Below are 17,392 nucleotides of genomic sequence, written 5' to 3' on the forward strand. Positions count from 1 at the left end.
TCTTGCAAAGAACAGACTGAAAAGTGTTCATTCCACATAGAAATGCTGTAGAAATCAGCTGCACTGAGCTGTGTTAGTTTATTTAGTTACAGTTGTGTGTAATGAGTAGGCATGACTCACAGGCCTCAGCCTTGGCTGCCCTGGAAAGACAGATACTTTAACCCTTCCTTTGCTCCCTGAAATTTCATCCAGTAAATTTTCAGGACTTTTTGGGGGGATTTCTGTGCATTTTTCCCCTGATTGTTTTCATACTGTCCCTAATCTTTTAGAGTAGAGAGGAAGTTCTGAGCTCAGATCCACTTTAATCCGGTTACTCATCCGTCCCCACCCTGTCTGTGTTTGTCCACCATGTTTCCACAACAAAACACACTTGATCTGCACAGTTTGTATTGGCTAGCGGCTGTTGCCATAGAAAGGCAGACATCCACTTTTGAGCACGGCAACTGCCACGGACTGCTGTAGTGCACAGCGTACCTCTACTACACAGGGATGCTGTGTAGTAGCCTTATTCACAAGGGGGGAGGGGGGATGACTAAGGTATGATTTCAAGGGCAACCTAGTTGAAAAAAAGCATCCTGCAGCAGAGAATGTTTTCTATTTTTTCGCATTCTTTTCAGATCAAGGGTTTGTCGTAGACCAGCAGGGCACGTGTGAGATCACCTACTTTCATATGTAAACAAGTTAGCCACCATGTTGAGTGACCGTGGCCTGCAACAGCTGATTGCTGAACATTGCTTTACCCACGCTTCTCCAGGTCAGCTGGGGGCAGCTCTTTATGGCTCTATAGTCCTCTTCTGCCCACTTAATGGCATGGTGAAACCATGCCTAACCTTTCAGCCACCGGCTAAAGTGGATTCTGCATATTTTCCATTTGAAGGCTAGTACCAATGGGAAGTTAGTGTTTTCTCCCCTCTACTCTCTACTTTTTATAGGGATACATAGAGAATTCATATGGTGACACTGACGGGGACTCAAATGTCAAACTGAGCCTAGCACGGCTGTGATGGTGAGCTATAAAAACTGTAAGGTAACAGAGCTCTGCTTAATCCATCCAGATTGCAGTAACCTGCTTTGGCTGGAGTTCCTCTTCAAACTACAAATCTGGGTGGCAAAAAAACAAAACCTAGATGAGTATTATTTATCCTGCACCTTAATTGGCACTTTCCAGCAATGGTCATGTGACCTCTGCATGCACATTCCTCCTATCACAGAGCTCCGTTTAGGAACTGGCACAGTGGGACAGAGAGAATAGAACTTATTGAACATGTCTCTTTCACCCAAGCTACTTATGTACCTGTGTAATAAGTGCTTCTCCATCTCCAGAGCTGTGAAAGGGAGGAGCCTATGTTGGTCATGTGACCATAGCTTGGGTTAGCTGCTAAAGGTGTAGGGAGGCAGGCACTGGCTACTGCTGTGCCTCTTCTGCTTTGGGTTATTCTCATTGCAGGATAAGCAGCAGGTAGGGGTCTAGATACTGTATTTGGGTACTATGGTAGAATGCCGCCAGCACAGGAGAATTCAGCTTGGTCAGTAATATATCCAAGCCAACTAATTTTACCTGCATCAGGCTCTAAGAGCCTACCTCACAGCAGTGCTATCCTGTCAGAGAGAACAGTGACCCCTAATGGCGGCATATGGGTGGCCGCATCCCACACGATACAGCCGTGCTGTCCTGTCAGTGGGAACAGTGACTACTAATGGCAACATATGGGTGGCTACAGGATCTGTAATGGGCTCCTGTGCACTCCCGCTATGAGGCAAAGGAAGGCTGAACTGAGAGAAATATGGAAGGAACCATTTCTGACATTATGATTATTCCACTTATCTGGTTGCTGTGGCAATCCTCTACTTATAGAGTTTGAGCTACTGACTCAGAAGAGGTATACAGATCAGCTGACCCACTGACTCAGAAGAGGTAGACAGATCAGCTGTACCCACTGACTCAGAAGAGGTAGACAGATCAGCTGTACCCACTGACTCAGAAGAGGTATACAGATCAGCTGTACCCACTGACTCAGAAGAGGTATACAGATCACTTATACCAAGTACCCAGAGACTCCCCCAGTTTTGGGTAGTCCCCCAGTTGCAGGTATGTGACTCAAACCCTACTGAAGGCAATGACACTTAAAGACAGCCACACAACGTTCCAAAGAAAATCAAAATGGTGCCGCCTCTTCAAATGAGTTCAGAATCTCTTTCAAAAGTTTTTGTTGTTCAATTATTTAGATTTAAATTCAGCCTGGGTTGGGGGGTAAGCCTGATATTTGTATTGCCTGTAACTGCGTTTATCTTATTTCCATTGAAGTTCAGTACATATTTGTTAGTCTGTCAGAATATAAGCGCACAGGCCCTGGCTGAGAGATGCTATTCCCTGCAGGGATGGGATGCAAATAATGTGGAGTTGATGCAGCATTATTCAAATGTATGCAGCTTGGACCAAGAGTCGCATAAATTAGCATACAAAATGTACATAATCCTGCATCAACTCAAAATGATTTGCCTCTCATTGACCATCTCCAATTCTCTGTCACGCTGGATGTAGGAAGTGCCATTGCTGGTTTCGGTGTGTCTCCTCACTGGATAGTCATGTCGTGTGCTGCCATTTTATATGTGAGCGGTGCAGTCCCATTCCACGTCCGCCCCGATAGTGCCTTTTTATACTTACCAGAACCTTATGCAGGAATGTAACTGAAGTGTGCCTACACTTGTGTTTCTGGACAGGTGCTTTACATGGGAAGGCACGGGATTCTCATGCCTCTACACCTCTCTAACTACACTGAGTGATTATTTGTTTCTCTGTCGCCGCCAGCCTCATACTCAGGCGGCCCATACACACACAGGATAATAGCGCTGAATGCAGAGCGTCACGGAACCTAGATCATGATGTGTAATAAGCCTGAGTATGACGTGAGCTCGCTGTATTTTCCTCCTTGTACAGACGCAGTCCATCACCGGGGAACGGCCAGCTGCGGACACTGGAGGCCTTAATGTCCTATCATAACATGCAAAACAAACGTTTGCCTAAAACTCAGAAGATATTTGGAGTGAGCTCTGAGATGTCTCCCACAATGCAACACTGCTGAATATGCAAGTCATCCCTTTGTTTTCCATGTAAGCTAGCCACACCTCCAGAACGGCTGGAATGCAATGATGTGTCAGCTTGTTAATATTACAGAGCCACAATAATCCAACTTGCTTACAGACTGTTTTGGATTGGTTGGTTGAGCCTCATCACTGCATGGCATATAGTAATGTGGCTGTATGGGGTAGGACTCGAAAATATCCAGTTACAGATTACCCAGCAGTTCTGGAGGAGTTTTTAGCTTTCAGGAACAACAAAGTAACGATTTGCATATTCACTCAAGTGATGCATTGTGGGAGATGACATATGCTCACTCCAACCTGAATAATCACAACGCCCACTTACACACGCCTGGGAGTTCTGGTTCACCATGAACTATCATAACAGAGAAATTCTGTCAAGTAAAGGAAACTGCCCAGAATACAGCAAAGTCATTGTAAGAATGTGCAAGAGGGACTGTGAGATGGAAATGAACTCACCACCAGTGTGAAGCGGATGGCGAGTTTGTCAGAAAACCCAAAGGGTTTTTTTTCTCATAGGGAAAAAGGTTCTGCAGCCAATGGAAACAGCTGAAAGGGTGAAATCCCTCCTACTCAATGACGTTAGTCCTAGGCCTTATTAAAATTCAGCGTTGGATGCAAAGCCTTGTGGGTAATGATATCACATGCTGCAGTTCCTTCATACCACACATCAAGGTGGGGGCGGGGGGCTACCTACATATACTGGAGTGCTACCTTTTTTGGGTGGTGAGGGACACACACCTTTGGTTACCACCTATTATTATTATTATTATTATTACGGGAGAAAGGGGGCACAAATTATATGCTGCCCTGTTACCCAGTCATACAATGATTTTCCACAATGTCGGGGTGTGCAGCCACCACCCAAATCAAAGCTCTGACACCAGCATCCCTTATGTTAGACCAGATTGCCATGACATGCTGGATCCTACAGAGGAGCTGTGGCCAGAGCTGCAGTTTTGAAGATAAACACTTGGGAGGGTAGGAGGAGGCTACACTGCACTATGGGAAATTGCTTCTCTGCTCAGTAAGAGGTGCAGATTGGTGATGAACTAGTCAGGACTAGCCCTACTGCCTGTCTTTGGGCTTTATTGTAAAAGGATGGGGTCTGTCTTGCACAATCCTATCACTAGTTTAAAGTGTTGGTATATTTTTACTTTAGAGTGCTTAAAATGGGTCCCAGTAGCCTCGCAGTATTGTTTCTACCCCTTTTTGGATGCTGTTCCCCATTGCTAGTCTGCCTACCCTCAGTAGGAAAACCTGAGTTGCTGTTGCACTGGGACTGGACTATGGGAAGGAAGACAGAAAAGTGTTTGAGCAACTTGTGAATTTTTAAGGGTGGTATCCTTAAAAATGTTACTTCAGAAGGCACAACATTGTTCTTACAGTGACTTTGCTGTATAGTGGGCTGCTTAGTTTATCTGACTAAAATGATGTTAATTACAAATTACTCAAATGTTGGTCCCCAGGTGACATTTTCAAGGAGCTCCTGGGATATGTCCAGCTCTGATCACAGGTGGTCTTAAAATGTACCTTAGGTGTTGGAAGGTTTACGTAGCTGATTGGTTTCTAAGGTACTCAGACGTTGGGTACCCCCATATTATGTCAGACTTCCTCTCTGTGCTGCCGCTGTAGACCCTGTTCATAGTTCCAACTTGTTCCAGTTGGGGCGTGGCACATGCAATGTCCACTCTATGCACCCTCCTGAATGTCTGCAGAGCATCTCCAAACGAGGTCGTCAGGGGCATTGGTGGTTCAGAAGCATTAGTAACTGGTCATGCCTAGTACACCCTCGGTGGCTACACAGCCAAGCAGGAGCATGTGCGGAGTGGACAGAACGGGGGCTGGAGCAGCTGCATGGAGGGGAGGCAGGCCACAATTGTGGGATGCTGAGCGTCTCAGAACCTCAGAGAATAAGCAGGTATACAGAACTTCATTTTTTTTTTTTTTCCATCTCTCCTTACCTCAGGTTTACACATGAACTGAGAAGGATATGAAGGCTGCCATATTTATTTCCTTTTAAACAGTGCTAGCTGCCTGCCAGTCCTACTGATCTCTTTTGCTGCAGTAGTGTCTGAATCGTACACCTGATACAAGCATGCACTGAATACAGTCAGTCTTCACTCACGCCTGATCTGCATTCTTGTTCAGGGTCTATGGCTAGGAGTGTTAGAAATAGAGGCTCAGCAGGACAGACGTTGTTTAAAAGGAAATAAATGTCAGCTTTTATACCCCTCTCTGTCTAGGTGGGCTTTAAAGGAGAGGAATAGGGAGGATGACCTGTTTATTTCCTTTTAAACAATACACATTGCCTGGCTGTCCTGCTGATCCTCTGCCTAATACTTTAAGCCATAGACCCTGAACAAGCATGCAGATCAGATGTTTGACAAGATTAGCCACACTCAGGTGTGTGATTAACCACTTCGGGACCACAGTCTTTTCGCCCCTTAAGGACCAGAGCCTTTTTCTCCATTCAGACCACTGCAGCTTTCACGGTTTATTGCTCGGTCATAAAACCTACCACCTAAATGAATTTTACCTCCTTTTCTTGTCACTAATACAGCTTTCTTTTGATGCTATTTGATTGCTGCTGCGAGTTTTACTTTTTATTATATTCATCAAAAAAGACATGAATTTTGTCAAAAAAATGACTTTTTTAACTTTCTGTGCTGACATTTTTCAAATAAAGTAAAATTTCCTATACATTTGAGCGCGAAAGTTATTCTGCTACATGTCTTTGATAAAAAAAAAAACATTCAGTGTATATTTATTGGATTGGGTAAAAGTTATAGCGTTTACAAACTATGGTGCCAAAAGTGAATTTTCCCATTTTCAAGCATCTCTGACTTTTCTGCGCACCTGTCATGTTTCATGAGGGGCTAAAATTCCAGGATAGTACAAATACCCCCCAAATGACCCCATTTTGGAAAGAAGACATCCCAAAGTATTCAGTGAGAGGCATGGTGAGTTCATAGAAGATTTTATTTTTTGTCACAAGTTAGCGGAAAATGACAGTTTGTGACAAAAAAAAAAAAAAAAAAAAGTTTCCATTTCTTCTAACTTGCGACAAAAAAAAATGAAATCTGCCACGGACTCACTATGCTCCTCTCTGAATACCTTGAAGTGTCTACTTTCCAGAATGGGGTCATTTGTGGGGTGTGTTTACTGTCCTGGCATTTGGGGGGTGCCTAATTGTAAGCACCCCTGTAAAGCCTAAAGATGCTCATTGGACTTTGGGCCCCTTAGCGCAGTTAGGCCGCAAAAAAGTGCCACACATGTGGTATTGCCGTACTCAGGAAAAGTAGTATAATGTGTTTTGGGGTGTATTTTTACACATACACATGCTGGGTGGGAGAAATATCTCCGTAAATGACAATTTTTTTATTTTTTTTACACACAATTGTCTATTTATAGAGATATTTCTCCCACTCAGCATGGGTATGTGGAAAAATACACCCCAAAACACATTATACTACTTCTCCTGAGTACGGCGATACCACATGTGTGGCACTTTTTTGCACCCTAACTGCGCTAAGGGGCCCAAAGTCCAATGAGTACCTTTAGGATTTCACAGGTCATTTTGAGAAATTTCGTTTCAAGACTACTCCTCACGGTTTAGGGCCCCTAAAATGCCAGGACAGTATAGGAACCCCACAAATTACCCCATTTTAGAAAGAAGACACCCCAAGGTATTCCGTTAGATGTATGGTGAGTTCATAGAAGATTTTTTTTTTTTGTCACAAGTTAGCGGAAATTGATTGTAATTGTTTTTTTTCACAAAGTGTCATTTTCCGCTAACTTGTGACAAAAAATAAAATCTTCTATGAACTCGCCATTCTCCTAACGGAATACCTTGGGGTGTCTTCTTTCTAAAATGGAGTCATTTGTGGGGTTCCTATACTGCCCTGGCATTTTAGGGGCCCTAAACCGTGAGGAGTAGTCTTGAAACCAAATGTGGCAAAATGACCTGTGAAATCCTAAAGGTACTCATTGGACTTTGGGCCCCTTAGCGCACTTAGGGTGCAAAAAAGTGCCACACATGTGGTACCGCCGTACTCAGGAGAAGTAGTATAATGTGTTTTGGGGTGTATTTTTACACATACCCATGCTGGGTGGGAGAAATATCTCTGTAAATGACAATTATTTGATTTTTTTTACACACAATTGTCCATTTACAGAGAGATTTCTCCCACCCAGCATGGGTATGTATAAAAATACACCCCAAAACACATTATACTACTTCTTCTGAGTACGGCGATACCACATGTGTGACACTTTTTTGCAACCTAGGTGCGCTAAGGGGCCTAACGTCCTATTCACAGGTCATTTTGAGGCATTTGGATTCTAGACTACTCCTCACGGTTTAGGGCCCCTAAAATGCCAGGGCAGTATAGGAACCCCACAAGTGACCCCATTTTAGAAAGAAGACACCCCAAGGTATTCTGTTAGGAGTATGGTGAGTTCATAGAAGATTTTTTTTTTGTCACAAGTTAGCGGAAAATGACACTTTGTGAAAAAAAAAACAATACATATCAATTTCCGCTAACTTGTGACAAAAAATAAAATCTTCTATGAACTCATCATACACCTAAAAGAATACCTTGGGGTGTCTTCTTTCTAAAATGGGGTCACTTGTGGGGTTCCTATACTGCCCTGGCATTTTAGGGGCCCTAAACCGTGAGGAGTAGTCTTGAACCCAAATGTCTCAAAATGACCTGTGAAATCCTAAAGGTACTCATTGGACTTTGGGCCCCTTAGCACAGTTAGGCTGCAAAAAAGTGTCACACATGTGGTATCGCCGTACTCAGAAGAAGTAGTATAATGTGTTTTGTGGTGTATTTTTACATATAACCATGCTGGGTGGGAGAAATATCTCTGTAAATGACACATTTTTGATTTTTTTTACACACAATTGTCCATTTACAGAGAGATTTCTCCCACCCAGCATGGGTATGTGTAAAAATACACCACAAAACACATTATACTACTTCTCCTGAGTATGGCGATACCACATGTGTGACACTTTTTTGCAGCCTAGGTGCGCTAAGGGGCCCAACGTCCTATTCACAGGTCATTTTGAGGCATTTGTTTTCTAGACTACTCCTCACGGTTTAGGGCCCCTAAAATGCCAGGGCAGTATAGGAACCCCACAAGTGACCCCATTTTAGAAAGAAGACACCCCAAGGTATTCCGTTAGGGGTATGGTGAGTTCATAGAAGATTTTATTTTTTCTCACAAGTTAGTGAAAAATGACACTTTGTGAAAAAAACAATAACAATCCAATTTCCGCTAACTTTTGACAAAAAATAAAATATTCTATGAACTCATCATACACCTAACAGAATACCTTGGGGTGTCTTCTTTCTAAAATGGGGTCACTTGTGGGGTTCCTATACTGCCCTGGCATTTTACGGGCCCAAAACTGTGAGTAGTCTGGAAACCAAATTTCTCAAAATGACTGTTCAGGGGTATAAGCATCTGCAAATTTTGATGACAGGTGGTCTATGAGGGGGCAAATTTTGTGGAATCGGTCATAAGCAGGGTGGCCTCTTAGATGACAGGATGTATTGGGCCTGATCTGATGGATAGGAGTGCTAGGGGGGTGACAGGAGGTGATTGATGGGTGTCTCAGGGGGCGGTTAGAGGGGAAAATAGATGCAATCAATGCACTGGGGAGGTGATCGGAAGGGGGTCTGAGGGGGATCTGAGGGTTTGGCCGAGTGATCAGGAGCCCACACGGGGCAAATTAGGGCCTGATCTGATGGGTAGGTGTGCTAGGGGGTGACAGGAGGTGATTGATGGGTGTCTCAAGGTGTGATTAGAGGGGGGAAATAGATGCAAGCAATGCACTGGCGAGGTGATCAGGGCTGGGGTCTGAGGGCGTTCTGAGGTGTGGGCGGGTGATTGGGTGCCCGCAAGGGGCAGATTAGGGTCTAATCTGATGGGTAACAGTGACAGGTGGTGATAGGGGGTGATTGATGGGTAATTAGTGGGTGTTTAGAGGAGAGAATAGATGTAAACAATGGATTTGGGAGGTGATCTGATGTCGGATCTGCGGGCGATCTATTGGTGTGGGTGGGTGATCAGATTGCCCGCAAGGGGCAGGTTAGGGGCTGATTGATGGGTGGCAGTGACAGGGGGTGATTGATGGGTGGCAGTGACAGGGGGTGATTGATGGGTGATTGACAGGTAATCAGTGGGTTATTACAGGGGAGAACAGATGTAAATATTGCACGGGCGAATTGATAAGGGGGGGGTCTGAGGGCAATCTGAGCGTGTGGGCAGGTGATTGGGTGCCCGCAAGGGGCAGATTAGGGTCTAATCTGATGGGTAACAGTGACAGGTGGTGATAGGGGGTGATTGATGGGTAATTAGTGGGTGTTTAGAGGAGAGAATAGATGTAAACAATGGATTTGGGAGGTGATCTGATGTCGGATCTGCGGGCGATCTATTGGTGTGGGTGGGTGATCAGATTGCCCGCAAGGGGCAGGTTAGGGGCTGATTGATGGGTGGCAGTGACAGGGGGTGATTGATGGGTGGCAGTGACAGGGGGTGATTGATGGGTGATTGACAGGTAATCAGTGGGTTATTACAGGGGAGAACAGATGTAAATATTGCACGGGCGAATTGATAAGGGGGGGGTCTGAGGGCAATCTGAGCGTGTGGGCAGGTGATTGGGTGCCCGCAAGGGGCAGATTAGGGTCTAATCTGATGGGTAACAGTGACAGGTGGTGATAGGGGGTGATTGATGGGTAATTAGTGGGTGTTTAGAGGAGAGAATAGATGTAAACAATGGATTTGGGAGGTGATCTGATGTCGGATCTGCGGGCGATCTATTGGTGTGGGGGGGTGATCAGATTGCCCGCAAGGGGCAGATCAGGGGCTGATTGATGGGTGGCAGTGACAGGGGGTGATTGACGGGTGATTGACGGGTGATTGACAGGTGATTGACAGGTGATTGACAGGTGATTGACAGGTGATCAGGGGGGATAGATGCATACAGTACACGGGGGGGGGGGGGTCTGGGGGGGGTCTGGGGAGAATCTGAGGGGTGGGGGGGTGATCAGGAGGGAGTAGGGGGCAGATTAGGGACTTAAAAAAAAAATAGCGTTGACAGATAGTGACAGGGAGTGATTGATGGGTGATTAGGAGGGTGACTGGGTGCAAACAGTGGTCTGGGGGGTGGGCAGGGGGGGGTCTGAGGGGTGCTGTGGGCGATCAGGGGGCAGGGGGGGGGGAAATCAGTGTGCTTGGGTGCAGACTAGGGTGGCTGCAGCCTGCCCTGGTGGTCCCTCGGACACTGGGACCACCAGGGCAGGAGGCAGCCAGTATAATAGGCTTTGTATACATTACAAAGCCTATTATACACTGTTGCAGCGGCGATCCGGATGCCAGTAACCCGCCGGCGCTTCCGAACGGCCGGCGGGTTACGGCGAACGGGGGGCGGAGCCAGTCCCCGGCGGCTGATCGCGTCACGAATGACGCGATCGCCGCATAGCCACTCCCGCAGCCGCCCCCGCCGATGGGCGTATTGCGGTCGTTTGGGCCCAGACTTTGCCGCCGCCCATCGGCTGGGGGCGGTCGTTATGTGGTTAAGACCCTGTCTAGAAAGCTTAGCAGGGTTGCCAGGCAACTGGTATTGTTTAAAAGGAAATGAATATGGCAGCTTCCATAGGTCTCCCAGCTTCGGTTCCTTTAAAGTGAAAATGTCAAAATGATCAGTAGTCCTGGAGATGCTGACCGCTGGAGTAATGAGCAAATTGTGACAACTTGAAAAAGTCCAGCTTAGTCCCGCCCCATGTATTCACTCACCAATAGGGAACCTTCTGTATCTTCAGCTACTTGACTTGAACTAGGAAATAAACTGGCCAGCACTGCTTCCGAACTCCCAGGTGCCTCCACTGTCTGCAGCCGACACACTTTTTTGGCGTTTGAGATTTTGTTCATGGCCGGTGATGAACTGCATCAACCTCTGTAAATGTTGTAATAATATAATTGGGTGAACATGTATGTTTTGTCTAATTCTGCTGTTTATAATTCCTCCTAACACTTATACCTGTTACAGCCACACATTCCCGCTGTGCTCTGTTTTTAAACTCTTGAAACAGGGCAAGCTTTTTCCTTGTTGTACATATCTGATCGCTGTATCGCCAAAATAATCAATTAATGAGTGACGGACCTGCTTTAAAGCTGTGATGAGATTGGAGCAGGACGTATCCCGTGGCAACCATTAATTGTTTTTAAAGGATAACCCTGTTTTTTAAATATTTTCCTCACCGAAAAGCCCGGGAAGCATCATTGGGCAGGAAGACAGTAGGGGATAGTATCTGTACAGCTGCGGCATAAAGCCTATGCAAAGTTCCTGTCTGCACCCCTGGCCCCTTGCCCTGATAACACCACAACTAAGAACAGCCTGCGACTTTTGGAAATTGTTGTACTAAGGGATAGTCTAGTGTGAGAAATCAAATATGCCTAATGCTGGGAACACATTCGATTTGTTTCTGATTGATAAAGAAAAAAGGGAACACCGAGAGCCCAATATAGTGTAGTATGTACAATAATGGGTAATGAGTGGTATATAGATGAGTATAATCACAAGTCTCACTGATCGATAGTCTCACACTTACTGATCGATAGAGATCGATTTTACAGCGTTATTAGAAAATGAATCCCTTTATTGATTGGGAGCAGTTTGGATTGTACACACAATACAACTTCCTGTCAGATTACCCATCAATTGGATGGGAAATTGCATCGTCGGTTCCCAGCATGATGGATAGCAATCCACCCACCAGCCAATCAGCTTTGTGTGTCTTCATAGTAGAAGGCCCGCTGCTCTCCACTCATCCCAATTGATCATCTTGGTTGATTTCTGGATGAACTCTATCAAAAGTATCAATTGGGCATGCTGGAAAATCTCGGTTGCAAGAGCTGGATTGGGTGTGTGGTGGCACTGGCGTTCAACTGGAGGCGCTAAGAGGTTTTCCATTATCCAATAGATTTCATACTGAAATCTATTGGAAATCTGTCTGCAGTGTGTGGAAAAGCAATAGATTTTTCTTGGATCAGATTTGATCAGAGGGATCTATCTAATGGTCGATCTGGTGGCAGATAGACAGGTGTTGGACACATCTGTCACACCATCTGCACCAGTGCTGTGTGGTCACATAAGGGAAAGGAGGCAAGCCCGGAGCAAGGTCACATGGGGATTGTGGGGTGGGCAGCACAACCATGTTCACCATTCTGTGGCACAAGCACTCAGAGGCTGGGCGGAGCCAAGAGAGAATCTGTAAAAAGTACAACTCACCCTGGGTTTCCTTTGGGTGTAAAGATTTGATATAGGTTCATTACATGGCTATGAGCATAATGGAGGCCTCTGACAATGTACATATGGGATGAACAGCCACCGGTTGTTTCCTCACAGATCTCAAGACTGGGAAAGCATTCTATACACACTGGACAGAACTCTGCCCTCAGGGCTATCTAGGCTGAGAATCTAGTGGGTAGGGATGGTCAGTGAGATGCAAATCATGTGTTGATGCAGCATTGTGCAAATTTAAGCAGCTTGAACATGAACCAATCAAATCCTTCTGAGGTAAAATGTGATTGGTCCAATTTCAAGCTGCATAAATTTGCATTATCCTGCATCAACTCAAAAATATTTGCATCTCATTGACCATCCCTACTAGTGGGGGTAGCAGTGTTTTGTGGGGTCCCTTTATAGAACTGGCATGCCTCATCCAACAACCCTCTAGCGTTGTGGACCGAGGTTTGATTGTAGCGTTAGCAGAGTAATGCTGGGAATACACTGACAGATGGCTCTATAGATAATTTACGACAGGCCCGATTAGATTTTAATCATTTTTCTAGTCCATTATCTCATAAAAGTGAATAGAAATTGATCAGGAAAAATCAGAAAATCCATTGGCCAGTAAATTTGCAGCGACAACTCATCGTGTATTCCCAACATAAGCTGCTGGGAGTGCAGTCAGTAAGTGCAGGGCTCTGTGCTGCAGCTGTATGTAAAGAGGCCCTGTTCTCTTCACATCTTCCTGTCATAATGCACTCTATTGGGGGCTTCTGTGAGGTGATTGGGGTATCCTTTAAACACCCCTGGTTTGCTGCGCAGTAGAGTTTTCCTATGATGTGGAAGCTGTACTTTTCTAAAGTGTTTCTTTCAGGAGATCCACTGAAGCACAATTATCCCTCATCATTTTTATATCGCTTTCTTGATGAAATGAAACAAAAAACATTGTGTTCAATTTTACTCTTCTTTTTTTTATGTACCCAAAGGGCTTTCAGACTTGTTATATTTTGCGTAGTTTTGTGAAATTCCTGTACTTTTTAAAATAAAATATGATTGAAATCCAAAACTGTCTCTCTCAGCTTTTTGTCTCCCTATTCTTGATTTTTCTGCCTCTTGTATGTTTTTAGTTCCGTGATTGACTAAACTAACCAAATCTGTATAGCTGTCTGCTGCTTCTGCTCGTCTTGACAAATCATGGGTGACCTGGCGTTTATATGAAGTACTGTGATTGTACAGCTGCTGTGGGACTGGTGAGAATGTCTGTGCAATGTGTGAATGAAAACTTAAAGGAGAAATGTAGTGAGAGGGATATGGAGGCAGCCATATTGATTTTCTTTTAAGCAATACACGTTGCCTGGCAGCCCTGCTGAGCTATTTGCCTGCAGTAGTGTGAATCACACCGGAAACAAGCATGCAGCTAATTTTGTCAGATCTGTCAAAAATGTCAAACACCTCACCTGCCTGTGCTTGTTCAGGGTCTAGGGCTAAAAGTATTAGAGGCAGAGGAGCGGCAGGTTAGCCAGGCAACTGGTATTGCTTAAAAGGAAATAAATATGGCAGCCTCCATATACCTCACTACAATTCTCCTTCAAGGTGGCCGCACACGATACAATAAAACAATCAGTTTACAGCTTTTCCATAAACTATCATTTCCACAGAAAAATCGAAATCTATGTATTTTTTGCGTGTAGATTGCGATCGGATTTCCTGTTTTTTTCTTTTTTCTCGATTTGGAGTGGTGGAAATTTCTGATAATTTTTTTTTTGCGAGATTGTATGGTGTGTGGTAGATTGGCAATTTTGCAATGTAGAAACGCAAGTATAGTATCATGGAAGCAGCAAACATGAGCTTGGAAAAGCTTTGAGGGCAGTAGAAGAGAGGGGCTTGGCGTGGGGTCACAGGGAGAGGGGCACGACTGAATAAGTCGGTGGCTTCATAAACTGATGAGTTAGGAGTCTGATGATTTTTTTTACTGACTCCAGAGCCCTGCTCCTAGCGTTAGTTTTTGAAACTGGCATTGCCTAGTTTTATATCCTACCTAATAATATACAAGTGTCCTTGTGTCAGTGCTTTTGCGCTATGCGCTACTGCGCATGTCCTGCACTGACAGCGGTTGGGATAGGACGCAGGACAAGCCGGCCGGGAGGGTGTGTGCATGGCGGTGACAGACCTAGAACCCGTTTTTAAACTGGCTTAGGTCACTAGCGTTAACATTTTTGCAAATATGTACTCCAAAAGGGTAAGTTGCACCAGGTTCATAAGGAGGTGACAAAAATGTTTAATAATGACAAAGGACGTAAGTGTTGTGCCAGCAGCCAAAACACTAGGTCCAATGGTTCACGTTTAAATATTGTTTGACTCGCGACCATGAGTTTCATGGAGCGCAGTCCACTTCTTCAGGTTAATAATGAAAGTAAAAAAAATTGCTCCTGCTCAGTCCATCGTTTCAGGGATAGGCAGATCCCGATTGTTATAGTGGAACTACCTTATTAGATTGAGGCTAGAAACCCACTAGAAACGATTTCTAAGCGCTAGCGATTTGAAAAAGCTCTTGCTAATGCAATGCTATGGGGGATTTTTATAAAATAACATCCCTCAAGTGGAATCACACCCATAGCATTACATTAGCAAGAGTTTTCAAATCGCTCAGAAAATCACTCCTAGTGGGTTTCTAGCCTGAGGAAGGGGATTGGCGGATCCCTGAAATGATTGTCTGAATGCTGATTTATAGAATAATTTGGAGAAGCTGTATCCAAGTACCTAATCCCTTTCTTCTTATTTGCTTGATTACACTGGTGGGCACCAACCCCGGGGGTGATTGCACCTCAACTATTATCTACAGGGAACGGATTGTGCGATTCTACTTATGACTTTACGTCTACTCAGTTGAGTGGCTCTTGACTGAGCAGCAATTTTGTGACTTTTGTGAAAGGGGGGAGGGGGAATGATAGGAGGTGAACACAGGTTAACCCTTAAAGTGTATCCGAGATAAACTTGTACTCCTTGCATAATTGTGTTCCTTTCATATAGTTTATAGGGCATTCCTCAAGCCAAATCCTTTTTTTGTTTTAATACTCTAATTCCCTATAAACTAAACAAGCCTCGCCCACAGCTTTTCACAGTGCCTTGGAACTATAGCAAAGGCTTATGGGAGCTCAGTCTGGACAGGAGGAGGAGCATCTCCAGCCCTCAGCCTGTGACAATGTGACAAACAGAACATGGCTGCCCTCATTGTATCACAGGAATAAAAAATCATAACCTTTTGAAGCTGTTTGCAGCTAGATATGCGGTGTAAACTATCTAAACTTTAGATAAGATATAGACCAGTTACTTGTTATGGTTAATATTTCATCTCGGATCCGCTTTAAAGGACAACTGTAGTGAGAGTGATATGGAGGCTGCCATATTTATTTCCTTTTAAACTATACCAGTTGCCTGGCAGCCCTGCTGGTCTGTTTGGCTGCAGTAATGCCTGAATCGCACCGGAAACGCACAACTTACTAATAGGAAGTAACAGGAGAGGTCTTAAAGGACAACTGAATTGAGTGATACGGCAGCCTCCATATTTCTTTCCTTTTAAACCACAGGTGTCGAACTCCAGGCCTGGAGGGCCAGATCCATGCCAGTGTTTAGGATTGACTGAGAAAGAGAGGAACGTGTTCTACCTAATGGACCACAACTTTCCTGATTTCGATCCATCAATTAATTTGAGCTGTGTCAAAAATGTGTGAGGACCTCGGCCCTCGAAGGACCGATTTGACATCCCTGTTTTAAACTATGCAAATTACCTAGATGTCCTGCTGATCCTCTGCCTCTAATAAGTTTAGCCATAGACCCTGAACAAGCATGCTGATCAGATGTTTGACTGCATTTGACGCATGCTTGTTTCAGGCAGGTGATTTAGACACTACTGCAGCCAAAGAAATCAGCAGGATGCCAGGCAACTGGTATGGTTTAAAAGGAAATATTGTAGCCTCCATATTTAACTCACTTCAGTTGTCCTTTAACTACTTTGGCCGCCTGGACGTACTAGCTACGCCCAGGAGGCCATGTGCGCGTCCGCGCGCTCCCGCGGCCGATCGCACGTGTGCTCCCGGCCGCGGATCGTTAGCCCACGAATCAGTGAATCGGGCTATGGTGCCCGATCACTGATTCCTCTCCCCCGCAGAGAAAGCTACAGCTTCTCTCAGAAGCTCCGCTTTTTCTGGCTGTTGCGTCCCCCATGCGTATGTTATGCTTAGAGTGACGTCATGTAAACAAACTCATGGGCCCCATCTTGTGGCCAAAAAGTAAAACTACAACTAAAAGTAAAAAAAATAAAACTCAACACACACTTACATTATAAAAGTTCTGTTTACATCCCACCCTCCCAAAAAATACCCAAATAAAATGTTTAATATAAAAAAACAAAAAAAAAAAAACATTACAATAATAAAAAAAAATGTAAATATTTACCTAAGGGTCTAAACTTTTTAAAATATCAATGTAAAGATGAAATATTTCTATTTTTTTTTTTAATTCTAAACTTGTAAATAGTGATCGATGCAAAACAGAAAAAATGCACCTTTATTTCCAAATTAAATATTGTCGCCATACATTGTTATAGGGACATAATTTTAATGGTGTAATAACCGGCACATATGGGCAAATACAATACGTGAGTTTTAATTATGGAGGCATGTATTATTTTAAAACTATAATGGCTGAAAACTGAGAAATAATGATTTTTTTCCGTTTTTTTTCTTATTCTTCCTGTTAAAATGCATTTACAGTAAAGTGGCTCTTAGCAAAATGTACCACCCAAAGAAAGCCTAATTGGTGGCGGGAAAAACAAGATATAGATCAGTTCATTGTGATAAGTAGTGATAGTTATAGGCTAATGAATGGGAGGTGAACATTGCTCGGATGCATAAAGTGAAAACGACGGAAGGCTGAAGTGGTTAAGCATGTATGGATAGGTGTGCTCCTACTCCAAGGTTTTTT

The 17,392-nt window shown here is 44.3% G+C and overlaps 1 protein-coding gene across 1 annotated transcript in view; it reads left to right on the plus strand.

Moving 5' to 3' along the window:
* CXADR (CXADR Ig-like cell adhesion molecule) overlaps positions 1-17,392 on the plus strand; it is a 111,858-nt gene that overhangs the window by 70,063 nt on the left and 24,403 nt on the right. The gene's annotated exons all lie outside the window — the stretch shown is intronic.

Source organism: Hyperolius riggenbachi, chromosome 2 (genome assembly GCF_040937935.1).
Source record: "Hyperolius riggenbachi isolate aHypRig1 chromosome 2, aHypRig1.pri, whole genome shotgun sequence".
Lineage (NCBI taxonomy): Eukaryota > Metazoa > Chordata > Amphibia > Anura > Hyperoliidae > Hyperolius > Hyperolius riggenbachi.